Genomic DNA, 20,034 nt, shown 5'->3' with positions numbered 1-20,034 from the left:
GGATCGGCCTCGGAGGAGCACATACGGGACAAGGCATCAGCCTTGCCGTTCTTGGATCTCGGTCGATAGGTAATCTGGAGGCGAAAACGGGAGAAAAAGAGAGCCCACCTGGCTTGTCGAGGACGCAGTCGCTTGGCACTGCGGAGATATTCGAGGTTGCGATGGTCGGTGTACACCACCACAGGGTTTTCGGCTCCTTCCAGCAAATGTCTCCATTCCTCCAGGGAGTCCTTGATAGCGAGCAGCTCCCTCTCACCCACATCATAGTTGCGTTCGGCCCCGGTGAGTTTGCGGGAATAAAAGGCAACGGGATGGAGAAGCTGCTTCTCCCCTTGGACCTGGGAGAGAACAGCCCCGATAGCCCCCTCGGAGGCATCGGTCTCCAGAAAAAACGGGCAAGAGGCGTCCGGTTGTACTAGTATAGGTGCCTGTGTGAACAGCCTCTTAAGGTGCTTGAATGCCTGTTGGACCTTCGGGGTCCATTCAAACAGGGTGTTGCTCCTGGTCAGAGCAGTGATGGGAGCGCAGATCGCTGAAAAGTTCCGAATGAATCGGCGGTAAAAATTGGCAAAACCAATGAACTGCTGCACCATCCGCCGATTGCGGGGGACAGGCCAATTCTGGACGGCCTGGATCTTCCTGGGGTCCATCTCCACTCGACCTGGGGATAGGATGTAGCCCAGGAACTCAATGGACGAGACTTCGAAGGTGCTTTTTTCAAGCTTGCCATAGAGACTGTGGGTCCGCAGACGCTGGAGCACCGATTTGACATGCCGTTCGTGTTGTGGCAGTGATCTGGAGAAGACAAGGATATCGTCCAGATATACCACAACATGGGTATCCAACAGGTCACGGAAGACGTCATTGATGAAGCACTGAAATGTGGCAGGGGCGTTACAGAGCCCGAAGGGCATGACAAGGTACTCGTAGTGCCCAAACCGTGAGCGGAATGCTGTCTTCCACTCATCCCCCTCCCTGACACGAATCAGATTGTAGGCCCCACGGAGGTCGATCTTGGTGAAGAAACGGGCATCCTTGACTCTGTCCAGCAAGTCGGGAATGAGAGGGAGTGGGTACCGGTTTTTCTTGGTGATGTCGTTCAGGGCCCGGTAATCGACACAGGGCCGGAGACCCCCATCTTTTTTCCCCACAAAGAAGATGCCGGCCCCAACTGGAGAGGTCGAGGGACGGATGAACCCCTTCGCTAGGCTCTCCTCTATGTAGTCCTTCAGGGCCCTGGTCTCGGGTTCGGACAGATTGTACAAGCGCCCGTACGGCAGTGGGGCTCCAGGGAGCAGGTCAATGGGGCAATCATAAGGCCTGTGTGGCGGCAAGGCGTCTGCTCCTTTTTTTTCAAAAACGTCTGCATAGTCCCGATATTTGTCAGGTAGTCTGTGTTCAACGGTGCCCAGAACCGCAGGAGGGCTTGGAGCCGGAGACGCGTGAACAGGAGAACCGGAGGGGGGCGTGAAGGTGATGGAGCCAGAGGTCCAGTTAATCGTGGGGTTGTGTCTCCTAAGCCAGGGGATGCCTAAAATGACTGGAAACAAGGGGGAAGGCACGATGTCCCACACGATCTTCTCGGAATGGTAAAGGCCGATGCGGAGGAACAAGGGATGTGATTCCATGGCGATAGGTCCCGTCTTTAGGGTGCTGCCATCCACCAGATGCAGCTGGGATGGGTTCTTCTTAGGGCGCAACGGGATGCCTAGTTGGGAAGCCAGATCCTTGTCCATAAAACAGCTGCTTGCGCCCGAATCAATGATGGCAGAGAGATCAATATTGTTGTTGCCCAGCTGCAGGGAAACAGGGATGGTGAGATGAGACGAGTTGTTATACATAGGTAGGTTAATGCATACCGTGGGTGTCTCCGGCCTACCTTCGGGAGGTTTGATGGGACAGTCCTTCAGGAAATGGCCCGGTTTTGCGCAATATAAACACAGATGCAAGGTTCTTCTCCTGGTTCTCTCCACCGTGGACAGGGGACCCCGAACAGCCCCGATCTGCATCGGCTCCTCCTGGTTACCGTCTGCTGCCACAGGAACAGGAAGCCTTAAGGGTTCCGACCGGCGCTCCGTTAGAGGCGGGGTCTGTTGTCGCTCCTGTCGTCTTTCCCGGAAGCGGCGATCCAGGTGGGTTACTGAGTCCATCAGGCCCCCCAAGGAGCCCGACACCCCAATGCGGGCGAGCTCATCCTTGAGCTGCTCGGACAAACCGATGCGGAATTGGTCAATCAAGGCCACCTCGTTCAAGCCCGTATCCGGGGCTACCTCACGGAATTCCATGATGTAATCCTCCACTGGACGTCTGCCCTGGCGGAGGGTGCGCAAGGTACCCCTGGCGGTTGAAGAACGCAGGGGGTCATCATAAAGTCTTTGCATAGCTGCGGCAAAGGACTTCCAAGATGCCAGCACTGGGTCATCGGCTAGTAGGAGTTGGTGCGCCCAGGTCTGGGGAGGCCCTGAGAGCAAGGAAATTGCCGTGCGTACCTTGACGAAGTCCGTGGCATATGTACGTGGCTTCAGGGAAAACAACAGCTCGCAGGAGATGATGAAGGAGCGGTACTTCCTCCGATCTCCTGAAAACCGCTCAGGGAGGCTGACTGACGGCTCGCTAGAGACCACTTCCAGGGTGCGCGCCGGCGTAGGGGGAGGCGAGGGTGGTAGCGCGGTGCGCTCTGCGATGCGCTGCTCCTGTGTGGCAACCCTCTGCAGCAGGTGCTCATGACTCGCTTGCATCTCCTGAAATGCCTGCGTCATGAGGTTAAGTTGCTGGGTCATGGCCGTCATGGGATCCACTGCTTTTGCGGGTTCCATGGTGAAGGCTGAGTTATTATGTCAGAACCTCCCAGGGAGCCAGTAGTGGGATGATGAACCCACTGGCAGTAAGCAGCTGACAGCCCAGAATGCGGTACAAGTTTAGGGATAATCCAAGAGGGGTAGTCAATATCCAATCCGGGTCGAGGCAGGCAGCAAAGGTTCAAGGCGGAAGACAGTCCAGGGGTCAGTAGCCGGGAAGGATACAAAGAAACAACAGGCAATAGAAGGATCTGCAGGGAGGCTAGGTGTTCACAATAAGGTGGAATAACTCAGCAATGAACCAGAGCTCAGGCCAGGTCTTTATAGCCAGGGAAGGTAGGAACCACCCTCCCCAGGAACCAATGGCAGGCGAGGAAGGTGGAAGGTGTGTACTGGGAATCTCCCTCAGCAAGGCTCACACCTGACAGCCGGATAATGCAGGAACTCTATGCACCCGGAAATGTGCGAGCAGCCTGTGTACTGCGCACACGCCGTGCACCCGCACCTCGGGCACCAGGTGTTCTACCGAGCTGAAGGGGAACCCGTGCCCTGCGCCGTGCCCGTGGTCCCAGAGTAGGGGTAACACGCCCTGCTTCCTGACACTATGCGGCGTATCCGTTCAAATTGAGAATGTGGGAGTGACTTTTTAGTATTGGAAGAATGAAAACTGGAGAAGTGCAGCAGGCTGTTGCGATCTGTAGATCGGTAGGTAATTTAGTGACCATAGTGTCTAGGAAATTGATTGAGTCAGAATGGTAGTGAATGGTAAACTGTAGTTCTGGGTAGATGGAAATGAGGAATGTATGGAATTCAAGCAAGGAGTCCAATGAGTCACTGACCGTCTGCAGGCTCTTCCCTCACTATCTCCAGAGTGTGAAAAACAAGTTGAATCAGCAAGCGTATCCAAACACATCTGTATCTAATCCTATCCTGTGTGATACAGCCTGCTGAGCTGTGTATCTAATCCCATCACTGACAGTCCATAGGATCTTCCCTCACTATCTCGAGGGTGTGCACACGACCGTATCCATTTTGTGATCCACATTTTTTGCAGTCTCATTGAGTTCCAATAATTTTAGGTCTTCATTTTGAGGACCAGAATAGGATATGTTCTGTCTTTACTGGAACTGACATACAGGTGTAAAAAACCCACTGATGACGTCCCTGTGCTTTCCACATCCATATGTCAGTTCTTGCAGACCGCAAAAACAGATACAGTTCTGTGAACGAGCCCTATTACTTATACTCAGTTCTCATAACAGTGACATCCACAGTCCCCTCATAACAGTGACATCCACAGTCCCCTCATAACAGTGACATCCACAGTCCCCTCATAACAGTGACATCCACAGTGCCCCCATAACAGTGACGTCCACAGTGCCCCCATAACAGTGATGTCCACATTGCTCCCATAACAGTGACAGTAACAGGGCCCCCATAACAGTGACAGTAACAGTGCCCACATAACAGTGACATCCTCAGTGCCCTCCATAACAGTGACATCCACAGTGCCCCATAACAGTGGCATCCACAGTGTGTCCATAACAGTGACATCCACTGTGCCCCATAACAGTGCCATCCAGTGCCCCTAGTGCCATCCAATGCCCCCTATTTGACATCCAGTGCCCACTTGTGCCATCTAGTGCTCCTAGTACCATCCAGTACCCCCACTATGCCATGCAGTGCCCCTTTTTTGCCATCAATTGCCCCCCTTGTGCCATCTATTGCCCCACTTGTGCCATCCAGTTCCCCCATTGTGCCATCCATTACCCCCTTGTGCCATCAATTTCGCCTATGTGTCATCCACTGTGCCCCAATGAAATCCAGTGCCCCCATGTGCCATCCTCATTGCCCCAGAGTGCAATGCACAATTCCACAGTGCCGCTAAGAGACATGTGACCCTGTGTATGGCAGTTGGGATATGAAGAGAAAGACTTGCAGGCTTGTATTGGAACGGTAAGTCCTAGAGAGCTGTGACCCCCACAAGATTTTTTTCCAGGTAGCAAGGGATGTATATACCAGGTTTCGTTGAAATTGATGGTTGCGTTTTTGAGTGATCATACATATACACATATATATGTCCTTTTTTATATATATATAGACTAGTAGAAGGACCCGGCTTTGCACAGGTAGATTTCATCTATTTCATTTAATGTTTGTGTGTGTCGTTAAAAGATATCGACAGTATCCACAAAAACAGTACACCGCCCCTTCAACAGTGACCTCCACAGCGGCCTGTACCATTAACAGTAACATTTACAGAACCTGCCCCCTTGACAGTGATCTCTACAGAGCTCTGTTCCCTTAAAATGTGACCTCCACAACACCCGCCCCCTTAACAGTGACCTATACAGCACCCTGCCCCACCATAGCGGGCCGCCCCATTAACGGTGACCGTTATAGTTTCCTTTCCCCTTAACAGAGACCTCCACCATGTCCGCCACTTTAACAGGGACCTTCACAGCATCCCGCCCCCTTATCAGTGACCTCCACAGCAGCCTGCCCCTTTAACAGAAACCTGGACAGCATCCCGCCCCTTAACAGTGACCTCCACAGTGGCCGCCCCTTTATTAGTGACCTCCACAGTACCCCATTTCCTTAACAGTGATTACCACAACACCCCATCCCCTTAACAGTGACCTATACAGCACCCTGCCCCACCATAGCGGGCCGCCCCATTAACGGTGACCGTTATAGTTTCCTTTCCCCTTAACAGAGACCTCCACCATGTCCGCCACTTTAACAGGGACCTTCACAGCATCCCGCCCCCTTATCAGTGACCTCCACAGCAGCCTGCCCCTTTAACAGAAACCTGGACAGCATCCCGCCCCTTAACAGTGACCTCCACAGTGGCCGCCCCTTTATTAGTGACCTCCACAGTACCCCATTTCCTTAACAGTGATTACCACAACACCCCATCCCCTTAACAGTGACCTCTACAGCACCCGCCCCTTAACACTGACCACCATAGCGGACCGTCCCCTTAACTGTGACCTCCACAGCAGCCTGCCCCTAGGGTGGCCAGAGGTCCGGTTTTAAACAGGACAGTCCAGCTTTTAGACTCCCTGTCCTCCGTTCGCCGCAGGACCTGGACGGACACAGGGATGTTCTTTTTAACAGCTCACTCTCAGACAGCAGTACTGTGTGAGCGTGAGCTGAAGGGAGAAAGTCACCCTCCCTCTCACCCCTGCAGCTGACAGAAGTAGATTTTTACCTTAATTTGTTTAAACCCCGTCGGCTGTGGAGTGGGAGGGGGCGTGGCTTAGTGGGTCCTGGGGGCGGGGTTTTTAAGTCTGTCTTTTGAGGGTGGCTTGAATGGCACCCTAACTGCCCCTGAACTGTGACCTCCACAGCACTCCACTCCCTTAACAGTGTCATGCATAGTGCCCTGCCCCTTTAAATCTGACCTGCAGCAGTGAAGAAAAATGGCTGGGTTGTTATGGAAACCTAGAGTAAAACTGTGTGTATGTGGAGACTAAGGGCCTGCGAGCTTCTATTGGCTGATAAGGGACATGTGACCGTTTGTATGGCAGTTGGGATATGAAGAGAAAGACTTGCAGGATTTTTAGCGCAGGGCAAATTTTTGTTTTTGAAGCCCTTCAGTCTCAGATGCCGTCTGATGGTTATGGGGCTGCAGTCAGCACCAGTAAGGGCCTTAATTTGGGTCGAGGATCGTCCAGTATCTTGATGGACAACCAATTGGATCCTCCGGCTCAGTGCTGATGACATTTTTTTGGGTCTTCCACTTGACTTTTTTGTTCCATAACCCTCAGGATCATTTAAAAAATTCCAAATGACTGTCTTACTGCGTCCCACCTCAGCAGTGATGGCGAGCTGTGAGACACCCTGATTATGTAGTTCAACAACCCGACCACATTCAAAAAGAGAGAGTTTTTTGGTCTTTTCCATCAGAACGTGTGACTACCTGACAGAAAATGACAATGAATCCACATCTTTGCACAGACTTGGCCTTTTAAAGGCATGTGGTCCTAAAATTTGGATCAGCTGAAAAACAGCCTGTTTCAGTTTAATCGTTAATTTCAATTAATTGAATGCTCCAAAAAAAATTTGTCTCACTCTCATTTCTTCTTGTTGCATGTTGAAGCTCTACTTGGAACCTTGTTAAGATCCAACAATGTAAAATATGATTTTTTGCCATTTTTCAAGTGGTCTTAAACCAGGACTGTACATATATACTTCCTTATTTATATGTATAGATTACACACAGATTCATCCATTTCAAGCACTTATTTCTTTTAATGTGGATGATTGTTGCTTACAGCTAATGAAAACTCCAAAGTCAGCAGAGTGCTGTATACAAGCATATTAACCTCTTAAGGGCTCATGCACATGAACATATTTTCTTCCCGTGTCCGTTCAATTTTTTTTTGCGGACCGTATGCAGAACCATTCACTTTAATAGGTCAACAAAAAAAAAGTAAGTTACTCTGTGTGCATTCAGTTTTACATATGTCTGTATTTCCGTTCCGCAAAAAGATAGAACACGTCCTGTTATTGTCTGCATTACGGACAAGGATAGTACTGGGAAAGATAAAAAAAAGCTATTTTTACATTATTTTGTGAAATTTATTTACAGCGTTCACTGTGTGGTAAAAATAACATAATTTTATTATGTGGCTCCATATATTGATGATGTCACATTTCTATATATTTTCCTGCTGTGCCGCCCTTCTTTTTACATTTATCTATATTGAATCGATTGGAGCGGGCACGCTTTTCTTCCTTTTTTTCTGTCTTTTGTAATATGACTACTCCCGAAAAAAAAATGTCCTACTGGGGAAATGTTTTCACCGGATATTTTTTCGTATTCATGTGATGAGGCTGATAGAATTCTGAATGCCTTGAAAGGGGATGCTGTTTTTTTATCCACACCTAGTATTTTGGACACAAAGTGACTAAACGTATTATTGCTTTAGAATTACATCTTACCATGCTTAGTGAATACTACAAAGTTCAGCACATACCGAGAGGGATGTGCACACATTCACAACTAACAATGTACATGCATGATAATGACTTCCGCTTGAAATATGAACTTATTGCTAACAAGTTGTCACTTGATCTCATACTACTCAATATGGAGTTCTGATGTCTACACAGGGAAAAAGAGACACGTTGGAAGCTACTTTGACTTCATTGTTATCTGTGGAAGAATATCAGGACTTGACATCTAAATCCAAACCATTTTATGAGAAAATTAAAAAAGATATTCAGGACACTAAATGTACTAAATGGCAACGGGATGCTATTGATTATAATAATGGGACTGTTTATAACTGGAAACTGAATAACTCACAATCTCGCCCATTAAATTCTAGGATTGACAAAAAATCATCATCAAGGAAACCTACATTAGATGAACCGGCTAATGATCTTTTTTTTAGACGATCCCTCCATTCTGGTACAAAAAAGCCAACCAGACATGGGGGACGCAGGAGACACAGATGCCAAAAGAACCAAGAGCAAGAAACCACAGCGAAGGAAGAATCAGTAGAGACCAATACGGTAATTAACATTTACTCGCATGTTTTATCTCCCGTACAACTTAATGTATTAAGAAAGGGCCTGAGTTTTTGTCCCAATGTACATACGGATTGGTTACAGGTAGATGCTGACCTGTACCAATTCTTTCGACGACTTAAGCTCAAAGCCTGGTTCTTTATGAATCCCAAGGGTTGGGAGTAGGGATGAGCAAACTCGAACTGTATAGTTCGGGTTCGTACCGAATTTTGGGGTGTCCGTGACACGGACCCGAACCCGGACATTTTCGTAAAAGTCCGGGTTCGGGTTCGGTGTTCGTCGCTTTCTTGGCGCTTTTGTGACGCTTTCTTGGCGCTTTTTGAAAGGCTGCAAAGCAGCCAATCAACAAGCGTCATACTACTTGCCCCAAGAGGCCGTCACAGCCATGCCTACTATTGGCATGGCTGTGATTGGCTAGAGCACCATGTGACCCAGCCTCTATTTAAGCTTGAGTCACACAGCGCCGCCCGTCACTCTGCTCTGATTAGAGTAGGGAGAGGTTGCGGCTGCGACAGTAGGGCGAGATTAGGCTGATTAACTCCTCCAAAGCACTTGATTAATTGATCGATCTGCAGTTGTGGATCATTGAGCTGCTGATACTCAATTGCTCACTGTTTTTAGGCTGCCCAGACCGTTTGTCAGTCACTTTTTTCTGGGGTGATCGGCGGTGCTGCGACCAAGTGCATCCAAGCTGCGACCAAGTGCATTTAACCCTCAATGGTGTGGTTGTTTTTTGGCTAAAGCCTACATCAGGGTGAAGCTGTCACACCAAGTGCATTTAACCAGCAATAGTCTGTTTATTTTTTGGCCATATACTACATCAGGGGCAAGCTGCGCCCGTCACCAAGTGCATTTAACCCTCAGTAGTGTGGTTGGTCAAGCTGTGACACCAAGTGCATTTAACCAGCAATAGTCTGTTCATTTTTTGGCCATATACTACATCAGGGGCAAGCTGCGCCCGTCACCAAGTGCATTTAACCCTCAGTAGTGTGGTTGGTCAAGCTGTGACACCAAGTGCATTTAACCAGCAATAGTCTGTTCATTTTTTGGCCATATACTACATCAGGGGCAAGCTGCGCCCGTCACCAAGTGCATTTAACCCTCAATAGTGTGGTTGGTCAAGCTGTCACACCAAGTGCATTTAACCAGCAATAGTCTGTTCATTTTTTGGCCATATACTACATCAGGGGCAAGCTGCGCCTGTCACCAAGTGCATTTAACCCTCAATGGTGTGGTTGTTTTTTGGCTAAAGCCTACATCAGGGTGAAGCTGTCACACCAAGTGCATTTAACCAGCAATAGTCTGTTCATTTTTTGGCCATATACTAAATCAGGGGCAAGCTGCGCCCGTCACCAAGTGCATTTAACCAGCAATAGTCTGTTCATTTTCTGGCCATATACTACATCAGGGGCAAGCTGCGCCTGTCACCAAGTGCATTTAACCCTCAATGGTGTGGTTGTTTTTTGGCTAAAGCCTACATCAGGGTGAAGCTGTCACACCAAGTACATTTAACCAGCAATTGTCTGTTCATTTTTTGGCCATATATATACTACATCATGGGCAAGCTGCGCCCGTCACCAAGTGCATTTAACCCTCAGTAGTGTGGTTGGTCAAGCTGTCACACCAAGTGCATTTAACCAGCAATAGTGTGGTTATTTTTTGGCCATATCCCAGTCTAATTCTGTCACTAAATCCATACCGGTCACCCAGCGCCTAAATACTAGGCCTCAAATTTATATCTCGCTAAATCTGTCGTTACCGCTGTACTGTTGTGGCTGGGCAAGTTATTTAGTGTCCTTAAAAGCACATTTTTTGTTCAGGGTTGAAATACAATTCCCAATTTAGCAATTTCATAATTTAGTGGTTTCTGCTATATCAGAGCTATTTGAAATCTATCCCTAAAAGGGTATATAATATTCAAGGTGCACATAGGGTCATTCAGAATAACTTCACACACACGCTACTGTGCATTTCCAAGTCTAATTCTGTTAGTAAATCCATACCGGTCACCCAGCGCCTAAATACTAGGCCTCAAATTTATATTCCGCTAAATCTGTCGTTACCGCTGTCCTGTTGTGGATGGGAAAGTTATTTAGTGTCCGTCAAAGCACATTTTTTGTTCTGGGTTGAAATACAATTCCCAATTTAGCAATTTCATAATTTAGTGGTTCCTGCTATATCAGAGCTATTTGAAATCTATCCCTAAAAGGGTATATAATATTCAAGGTGCACATAGGGTCATTCAGAATAACTTCACACACACGCTACTGTGCATTTCCAAGTCTAATTCTGTCACTAAATCCATACCGGTCACCCAGCGCCTAAATACTAGGCCTCAAATTTATATCCCGCTGAATTTGAATACAATACATTGGGCCAAATAATATTTTTGTTGTTGTGGTGAACCATAACAATGAGGAAAACATCTAGTAAGGGACGCGGACGTGGACATGGTCGTGGTGGTGTTAGTGGACCCTCTGGTGCTGGGAGAGGACGTGGCCGTTCTGCCACATCCACATGTCCTAGTGTACCAACTACCTCAGGTCCCAGTAGCCGCCAGAATTTACAGCGATATATGGTGGGGCCCAATGCCGTTCTAAGGATGGTAAGGACTGAGCAGGTACAGGCATTAGTCAATTGGGTGGCCGACAGTGGATCCAGCATGTTCACATTATCTCCCACCCAGTCTTCTGCAGAAAGCGCACAGATGGCGCCTGAAAACCAACCCCATCAGTCTGTCACATCACCCCCATGCATACCAGGGAAACTGTCTCAGCCTCAAGTTATGCAGCAGTCTCTTATGCTGTTTGAAGACTCCGCTGGCAGGGTTTCCCAAGGGCATCCACCTAGCCCTTCCCCAGCGGTGAAAGACATAGAATGCACTGACGCACAACCACTTATGTTTCCTGATGATGAGGACATGGGAATACCACCTCAGCATGTCTCTGATGATGACGAAACACAGGTGCCAACTGCTGCGCCTTTCTGCAGTGTGCAGACTGAACAGGAGGTCAGGGATCAAGACTGGGTGGAAGACGATGCAGGGGACGATGAGGTCCTAGACCCCACATGGAATGAAGGTCGTGCCACTGACTTTCACAGTTCGGAGGAAGAGGCAGTGGTGAGACCGAGCCAACAGCGTAGCAAAAGAGGGAGCAGTGGGCAAAAGCAGAACACCCGCCGCCAAGAGACTCCGCCTGCTACTGACCGCCGCCATCTGGGACCGAGCACCCCAAAGGCAGCTTCAAGGAGTTCCCTGGCATGGCACTTCTTCAAACAATGTGCTGACGACAAGACCCGAGTGGTTTGCACGCTGTGCCATCAGAGCCTGAAGCGAGGCATTAACGTTCTGAACCTGAGCACAACCTGCATGACCAGGCACCTGCATGCAAAGCATGAACTGCAGTGGAGTAAACACCTTAAAACCAAGGAAGTCACTCAGGCTCCCCCTGCTACCTCTTCTGCTGCTGCCGCCTCGGCCTCTTCCTCTGCCTCTGGAGGAACGTTGGCACCTGCCGCCCAGCAAACAGGGGATGTACCACCAACACCACCACCACCTCCGTCACCAAGCGTTTCAACCATGTCACACGGCAGCGTTCAGCTCTCCATCTCACAAACATTTGAGAGAAAGCGTAAATTCCCACCTAGCCACCCTCGATCCCTGGCCCTGAATGCCAGCATTTCTAAACTACTGGCCTATGAAATGCTGTCATTTAGGCTGGTGGACACAGACAGCTTCAAACAGCTCATGTCGTTTGCTGTCCCACAGTATGTTGTTCCCAGCCACCACTACTTCTCCAAGAGAGCCGTGCCTTCCCTGCACAACCAAGTATCCGATAAAATCAAGTGTGCACTGCGCAACGCCATCTGTAGCAAGGTCCACCTAACCACAGATACGTGGACCAGTAAGCACGGCCAGGGACGCTATATCTCCCTAACTGCACACTGGGTAAATGTAGTGGTAGCTGGGCCCCAGGCGGAGAGCTGTTTAGCGCACGTCCTTCCGCCGCCAAGGATCGCAGGGCAACATTCTTTGCCTCCTGTTGCCACCTCCTCCTTCTCGGCTTCCTCCTCCTCTTCTTCCACCTGCTCATCCAGTCAGCCACACACCTTCACCACCAACTTCAGCACAGCCCGGGGTAAACGTCAGCAGGCCATTCTGAAACTCATATGTTTGGGGGACAGGCCCCACACCGCACAGGAGTTGTGGCGGGGTATAGAACAACAGACCGACGAGTGGTTGCTGCCGGTGAGCCTCAAGCCCGGCCTGGTGGTGTGTGATAATGGGCGAAATCTCGTTGTAGCTCTGGGACTAGCCAATTTGACGCACATCCCTTGCTTGGCGCATGTGCTGAATTTGGTGGTGCAGAAGTTCATTCACAACTACCCCGACATGTCAGAGCTGCTGCATGAAGTGCGGGCCGTCTGTTCGCGCTTCCGGCGTTCACATCCTGCTGCTGCTCGCCTGTCTGCGCTACAGCGTAACTTCGGCCTTCCCGCTCACCGCCTCATATGCGACGTGCCCACCAGGTGGAACTCCACCTTGCACATGCTGGACAGACTGTGCGAGCAGCAGCAGGCCATAGTGGAGTTTCAGCTGCAGCACGCACGGGTCAGTCGCACTACAGAACAGCACCACTTCACCACCAATGACTGGGCCTCCATGCGAGACCTGTGTGCCCTGTTGCGCTGTTTCGAGTACTCCACCAACATGGCCAGTGGCGATGACGCCGTTATCAGCGTTACAATACCACTTCTATGTCTCCTTGAGAAAACACTTAGGGCGATGATGGAAGAGGAGGTGGCCCAGAAGGAGGAGGAGGAGGAGGAGGAAGAGGGGTCATTTTTAGCACTTTCAGGCCAGTCTCTTCGAAGTGACTCAGAGGGAGGTTTTTGACAACAGCAGAGGCCAGGTACAAATGTGGCCAGACAGGGCCCACTACTGGAGGACGAGGATGAGGAGGAGGTGGAGGAGGATGAGGATGAAGCATGGTCACAGCGGGGTGGCACCCAACGCAGCTCGGGTCCATTACTGGTGCGTGGCTGGGGGGAAAGGCAGGACAATGACGATACGCCTCCCACAGAGGACAGCTTGTCCTTACCCCTGGGCAGCCTGGCACACATGAGCGACTACATGCTGCAGTGCCTGCGCAACGACAGCAGAGTTGCCCACATTTTAACCTGTGCGGACTACTGGGTTGCCACCCTGCTGGATCCACGCTACGAAGACAATGTGCCCACCTTACTTCCTGCACTGGAGCGTGATAGGAAGATGCGCGAGTACAAGCGCACGTTGGTAGACGCGCTACTGAGAGCATTTCCAAATGTCACAGGGGAACAAGTGGAAGCCCAAGGCCAAGGCAGAGGAGGAGCAAGAGGTCGCCAAGGCAGCTGTGTCACGGCCAGCTCCTCTGAGGGCAGGGTTAGCATGGCAGAGATGTGGAAAAGTTTTGTCAACACGCCACAGCTAACTGCACCACCACCTGATACGCAACGTGTTAGCAGAAGGCAACATTTCACTAACATGGTGGAACAGTACGTGTGCACACCCCTCCACGTACTGACTGATGGTTCAGCCCCATTCAACTTCTGGGTCTCTAAATTGTCCACGTGGCCAGAGCTAGCCTTTTATGCCTTGGAGGTGCTGGCCTGCCTGGCGGCCAGCGTTTTATCTGAACATGTATTCAGCACGGCAGGGGTCATCATTACAGACAAACGCAGCCGCCTGTCTACAGCGGACAAGCTGACGTTCATAAAAATGAACCAGGCATGGATCCCACAGGACCTGTCCGTCCCTTGTCCAGATTAAACATTAACTACCTCCCCTTAACCATATATTATTGTACTCCAGGGCACTTCCTCATTCAATCCTATTTTTATTTTTATTTTACCATTATATTGCGAGGCTACCCAAAGTTGAATGAACCTCTCCTCTGTCTGGGTGCCGGGGCCTAAATATATGCCAATGGACTGTTCCAATGTTGGGTGAAGTGAAGCCTGATTCTCTGCTATGACATGCAGACTAATTCTCTGCTGACATGAAGACAGATTCTCTGTTACGGGACCTCTCTCCTCTGCCTGGGTGCTGGGCCTAAATATCTGACAATCGACTGTTGCAGTGGTGGCTGACGTGAAGCCTGATTTTCTGCTATGACATGCAGACTAATTCTCTGCTGACATGAAGCCAGATCCTCTGTTACGGGACCTCTCTCCTCTGTCTGTGTGCTGGGCCTAAATATATGCCAATGGACTGTTGCAGTGGTGGCTGACGTGAAGCCTCATTCTCTGCTATGACATGCAGACTAATTCTCTGCTGACGTGAAGCCAGATTGTCTGTTACGGGACCTCTCTCCTCTGCCTGTGTGCTGGGCCTAAATATATGCCAATGGACTGTTGCAGTGGTGGCTGACGTGAAGTCTCATTCTCTGCTATGACATGCAGACTAATTCTCTGCTGACATGAAGCCAGATTGTCTGTTACGGGACCTCTCTCCTCTGCCTGGGTGCTGGGCCTAAATTTATGAAAATGGACCGTTGCAGTGGTGGGTGACGTGAAGCCTGATTCTCTGCTATGACATGAAGACTGATTCTCTGCTGACATGAAGCCAGATCCTCTGTTACGGGACCTCTCTCCTCTGCCTGTGTGCTGGGCCTAAATATATGCCAATGGACTGTTGCAGTGGTGGCTGACGTGAAGCCTCATTCTCTGCTATGACATGCAGACTAATTCTCTGCTGACATGAAGCCAGATTGTCTGTTACGGGACCTCTCTCCTCTGCCTGGGTGCTGGGCCTAAATATATGCCAATGGACTGTTGCAGTGGTGGCTGACGTGAAGCCTCATTCTCTGCTATGACATGCAGACTAATTCTCTGCTGACATGAAGCCAGATCCTCTGTTACGGGACCTCTCTCCTCTGCCTGTGTGCTGGGCCTAAATATATGCCAATGGACTGTTGCACTGGTGGCTGACGTGAAGCCTGATTCTCTGCTATGATATGAAGACTGATTCTCTGCTGACATGAAGCCAGATTGTCTGTTACGGGACCTCTCTCCTCTGCCTGGGTGCTGGGCCTAAATATATGCCAATGGACTGTTGCAGTGGTGGCTGACGTGAAGCCTCATTCTCTGCTATGACATGCAGACTAATTCTCTGCTGACATGAAGCCAGATTGTCTGTTACGGGACCTCTCTCCTCTGCCTGGGTGCTGGGCCTAAATTTATGACAATGGACTGTTGCAGTGGTGGGTGACGTGAAGCCTGATTCTCTGCTATGACATGCAGACTGATTCTCTGCTGACATGAAGCCAGATCCTCTGTTACGGGACCTCTCTCCTCTGCCTGGGTGCTGGGCCTAAATTTATGAAAATGGACTCTTAATGTGGTGGGTGACGTGAAGCCTGATTCTCTGCTATGACATGAAGACTGATTCTCTGCTGACATGAAGCCAGATTGTCTGTTACGGGACCTCTCTCCTCTGCCTGGGTGCTGGGCCTAAATATATGCCAATGGACTGTTGCAGTGGTGGCTGACGTGAAGCCTCATTCTCTGCTATGACATGCAGACTAATTCTCTGCTGACATGAAGCCAGATCCTCTGTTACGGGACCTCTCTCCTCTGCCTGTGTGCTGGGCCTAAATATATGCCAATGGACTGTTGCACTGGTGGCTGACGTGAAGCCTGATTCTCTGCTATGATATGAAGACTGATTCTCTGCTGACATGAAGCCAGATTGTCTGTTACGGGACCTCTCTCCTCTGCCTGGGTGCTGGGCCTAAATATATGCCAATGGACTGTTGCAGTGGTGGCTGACGTGAAGCCTCATTCTCTGCTATGACATGCAGACTAATTCTCTGCTGACATGAAGCCAGATTGTCTGTTACGGGACCTCTCTCCTCTGCCTGGGTGCTGGGCCTAAATTTATGACAATGGACTGTTGCAGTGGTGGGTGACGTGAAGCCTGATTCTCTGCTATGACATGCAGACTGATTCTCTGCTGACATGAAGCCAGATCCTCTGTTACGGGACCTCTCTCCTCTGCCTGGGTGCTGGGCCTAAATTTATGAAAATGGACTCTTAATGTGGTGGGTGACGTGAAGCCTGATTCTCTGCTATGACATGAAGACTGATTCTCTGCTGACATGAAGCCAGATTGTCTGTTACGGGACCTCTCTCCTCTGCCTGGGTGCTGGGCCTAAATATATGCCAATGGACTGTTGCAGTGGTGGCTGACGTGAAGCCTCATTCTCTGCTATGACATGCAGACTAATTCTCTGCTGACATGAAGCCAGATCCTCTGTTACGGGACCTCTCTCCTCTGCCTGTGTGCTGGGCCTAAATATATGCCAATGGACTGTTGCACTGGTGGCTGACGTGAAGCTTTATTCTCTGCTATGATATGAACACTGATTCTCTGCTGACATGAAGCCAGATTCTCTGTTACGGGACCTCTCTCCTCTGCCTGGGTGCCGGGGCCTAAATATCTGAGAATGGACTGTTCCAGTGGTGGGTGACGGGAAGCCAGATTCTCTGCTATGGGACCTCTCTCCAATTGATTTTGGTTAATTTTTATTTATTTAATTTTTATTTTAAATCATTTCCCTATCCACATTTGTTTGCAGGGGATTTACCTACATGTTGCTGCCTTTTGCAGCCCTCTAGCCCTTTCCTGGGCTGTTTTACAGCCGTTTTAGTGCCGAAAAGTTCGGGTCCCCATTGACTTCAATTGGGTTCGGGTTCGGGACGAAGTTCGGATCGGGTTCGGATCCCGAACCCGAACATTTCCGGGAAGTTCGGCCGAACTTCTCGAACCCGAACATCCAGGTGTTCGCTCAACTCTAGTTGGGAGAATTTGAGGACTTCTGAATTGGGTCTATCGGACTATGACTTATTTAACAAAAGTGACTTTACTCCTCCAGTCTCTTCACCTGCTATTGATTTTTTTTGTTGAATCTGTGTTACGAGATGTACACGCTTTGAAAGCCACATCCGAAAACCTGTTTCGCCATCCCAACATGTCTTTGTTGGAGTGGCAGGCGTTAGTTGAACTTGCCCATGACTGCGACATCACCATCAAGACTGCGGATTAGGGGGGCGGAGCTAGCCACGTCAGGAGATAGCCGCTTGACCCAAGAGCTCCTCACAGCAGCACTTAAACAAAGCTGATATACGGGTTCCCATTCCGCTCCACTATGCGGAAACTTACTAAAGATAAGTCTAAGGAGACCCATGTAACTCCAAGACACTCCAGAGGACAGTCTGACTTGGACAAATACCTAAAGAAGATGATGTCCTCGCCGGCAGGCAGATCCAAGATGGTGCAGGAAGCCGCTGCTGCTCTGAATTACACAGAAGACTCTGATGACATTGCACTACAGACCAATGTTGAAGAGGTCCGTGAACAGATAAACATGGCTTTCCTGCACCTGGAGGACCAGGAGAACAGGAGCCGGAGAAAGAATGTACGCATCAGGGGCGTCCCAGAAAGCATTCAGAAGGAAGACATACTCACTACGGTCAGTCAAATCTTTTTTTCAGTACTGGGCCAAGAGAGGGCAGAGGCAGTGCTCACTGAGAGAGCCCATAGGGCCCTGAGGCCCAATCCACCGCCAGATGCTCCGCCACGCGATATCATATGTGGCTAACTTAGCTTTGTGGACACAGCCGCCATCTTAACAGCTTCCAGGGACAAAGGTGATATACTGCTTGAAAGCAGCTTTTTCAAGATCTAGCAGCAAGCACTCTTGCTAATCTGAGAGCACTCAAGCCGCTAACAGATCTTCTCAGAGAGAGAAGACACCCCCTGCGCTGGCTTTTTCCATTTGCCCTATGTACCACCATTAATGGAAAATAATTCATAATCCGACATCCGGATGACCTTTCCAAAATCTGGGATGCCCTGCAAATGGAACCCCCTGGACATTGCCTCATGGCTACCCCTAGCCGGAAACTTGAAAATGCTGCCTTTGCCTACAGTTGAGGAGTGGCGAGTCGTCAAGAAGTTTAAATCCCCTCAGGCAAAGAAACGCCAAGCGGAGCTTAAAGACACTCGAGGATGAAATTCCACCTTAATTTGTTTATCTGTCTGTCCCTTAGGACAGAGTACCGGTAACACCATACGTGTTTAGATCTCCACTATGCCCTGATAAGTTCTAATATGTATGTCATGTCTACTGTTCCCAATCTCACTTATTAAGTGTTTGTCTCACTATTACCATTGCCTATATGGTTGTCTTCTGCCCATTATTTAACCTATACTGCAACTTATAAACCGGGCAAAAGCTGTCCTTTTATACCATTTTATACCATCTTATTAGCTGCGAGCTACGTGGCAATGGATCTCATTCATTCCTGTATATGTAATTGTATGCTACGTCCTGGGCACTAGGGAGGTGGAGATGCATGGGGACCTCACACCCCTTAGCCGGTTAAGGGGATGTGTATATTCTGTTGTACTCTGTCTCTCTAACATTACAGATTTTTCCCTAATCTGCTGAGTTAAATGATTTGTCCACAGAGGGAAATGGCGCCTCAGCTGCTGTCACTGCCAGAGCTTTGAGACGTTCTCACAGCTGTTTCTCCACCCCTGTGATGATGTCACTACTAGAGCTTGGAGGAGTTCCCTCTGCCCTGTTTCTCCGCCCCTGTGATGAGGTCTTTATTTTCTGTCTTCTTCCTCCCAGCTGTCTCTCCTGTGTTTGATTTTGCTGCCTTTAAATCACCCCTCCTCCTTTGTAGAGGTGCGGATTATACTTTTCCTTTGAGCTGTATCTCTCGCTTGAGTAACTTCACCTGTGTGATATCTTTTCACTGGATCTGTTTTCTGCTGAAGCAAGTACTTCGGATATTGTCTGCTGACTTCGGATCTGTTTTCACTGCAGCCGCAACTCCTTCAGTTAAGTGTTCAGACATTGTGTGTTTCTGTTTCTTTGCTGACTGGATCTGAGGCGACCCCGGTTCCGTCCATATACTGAGCAGGGCACCGGTGGCCATGCCCCTTCCACTATTGTAGGGGTTTCAGTGGTCATCAGCCTAAGGTACGCGGGCATGTCTCGATCCACCATCTGGATCAGGACATGGGCTTAGCAGCTTAGGGAGAGCTTTAAGGGTCTGACAGGGGTCACCCTTTATCCTCCCTAGTTTGGGTCCGGTCAGTCGCTATTCACTGTGTGTTGCTCACTTACAGCCGTGACATTATAATCCGCCAAACCGTCCTTTTTTGACATGGATCCGCTTTCTGACCTGGTTGACCGCATGCAGGGTCTTTCTTTGGAGGTAGCGGATCTCCGTCAATCTATGACTCAGCTTCAAGCATTGGGCTCTGCTCCGGCCCATGGAGTCTGTTGCAAGCCAAAGGTCTCACTTCCGGAAACGTTTTCCGGGGGCAGTGAGAACTTTGTTCATTTCAGAGAGGCATGCAAACTCCATTTTTGCTTGTGTCCCCATTCCTCTGGTAATGAGGAACAGAGGGTGAGGATTGTCATCTCCCTGCACAGGGGTAATGCTCAGACTTGGGCTTTTTCGTTGCCATCAGGGGATCCCTCCCTTCGATCCGTGGAAAGATTTTTTGTGGCCCTGAGGCAGATATATGATGACCCGGATCGTGTTGCTCTAGCCGAATCTAACTTACGTTCTTTATGCCAGAACAAACTGTCTGCGGAGCTTTATTGTTCTGAATTTCGGAGATGGGCAGCTGATT

Source organism: Bufo gargarizans, chromosome 1, assembly GCF_014858855.1.
Source record: "Bufo gargarizans isolate SCDJY-AF-19 chromosome 1, ASM1485885v1, whole genome shotgun sequence".
Classification (NCBI taxonomy): domain Eukaryota; kingdom Metazoa; phylum Chordata; class Amphibia; order Anura; family Bufonidae; genus Bufo; species Bufo gargarizans.
Note: the sequence above shows the minus strand (reverse complement) of the source record.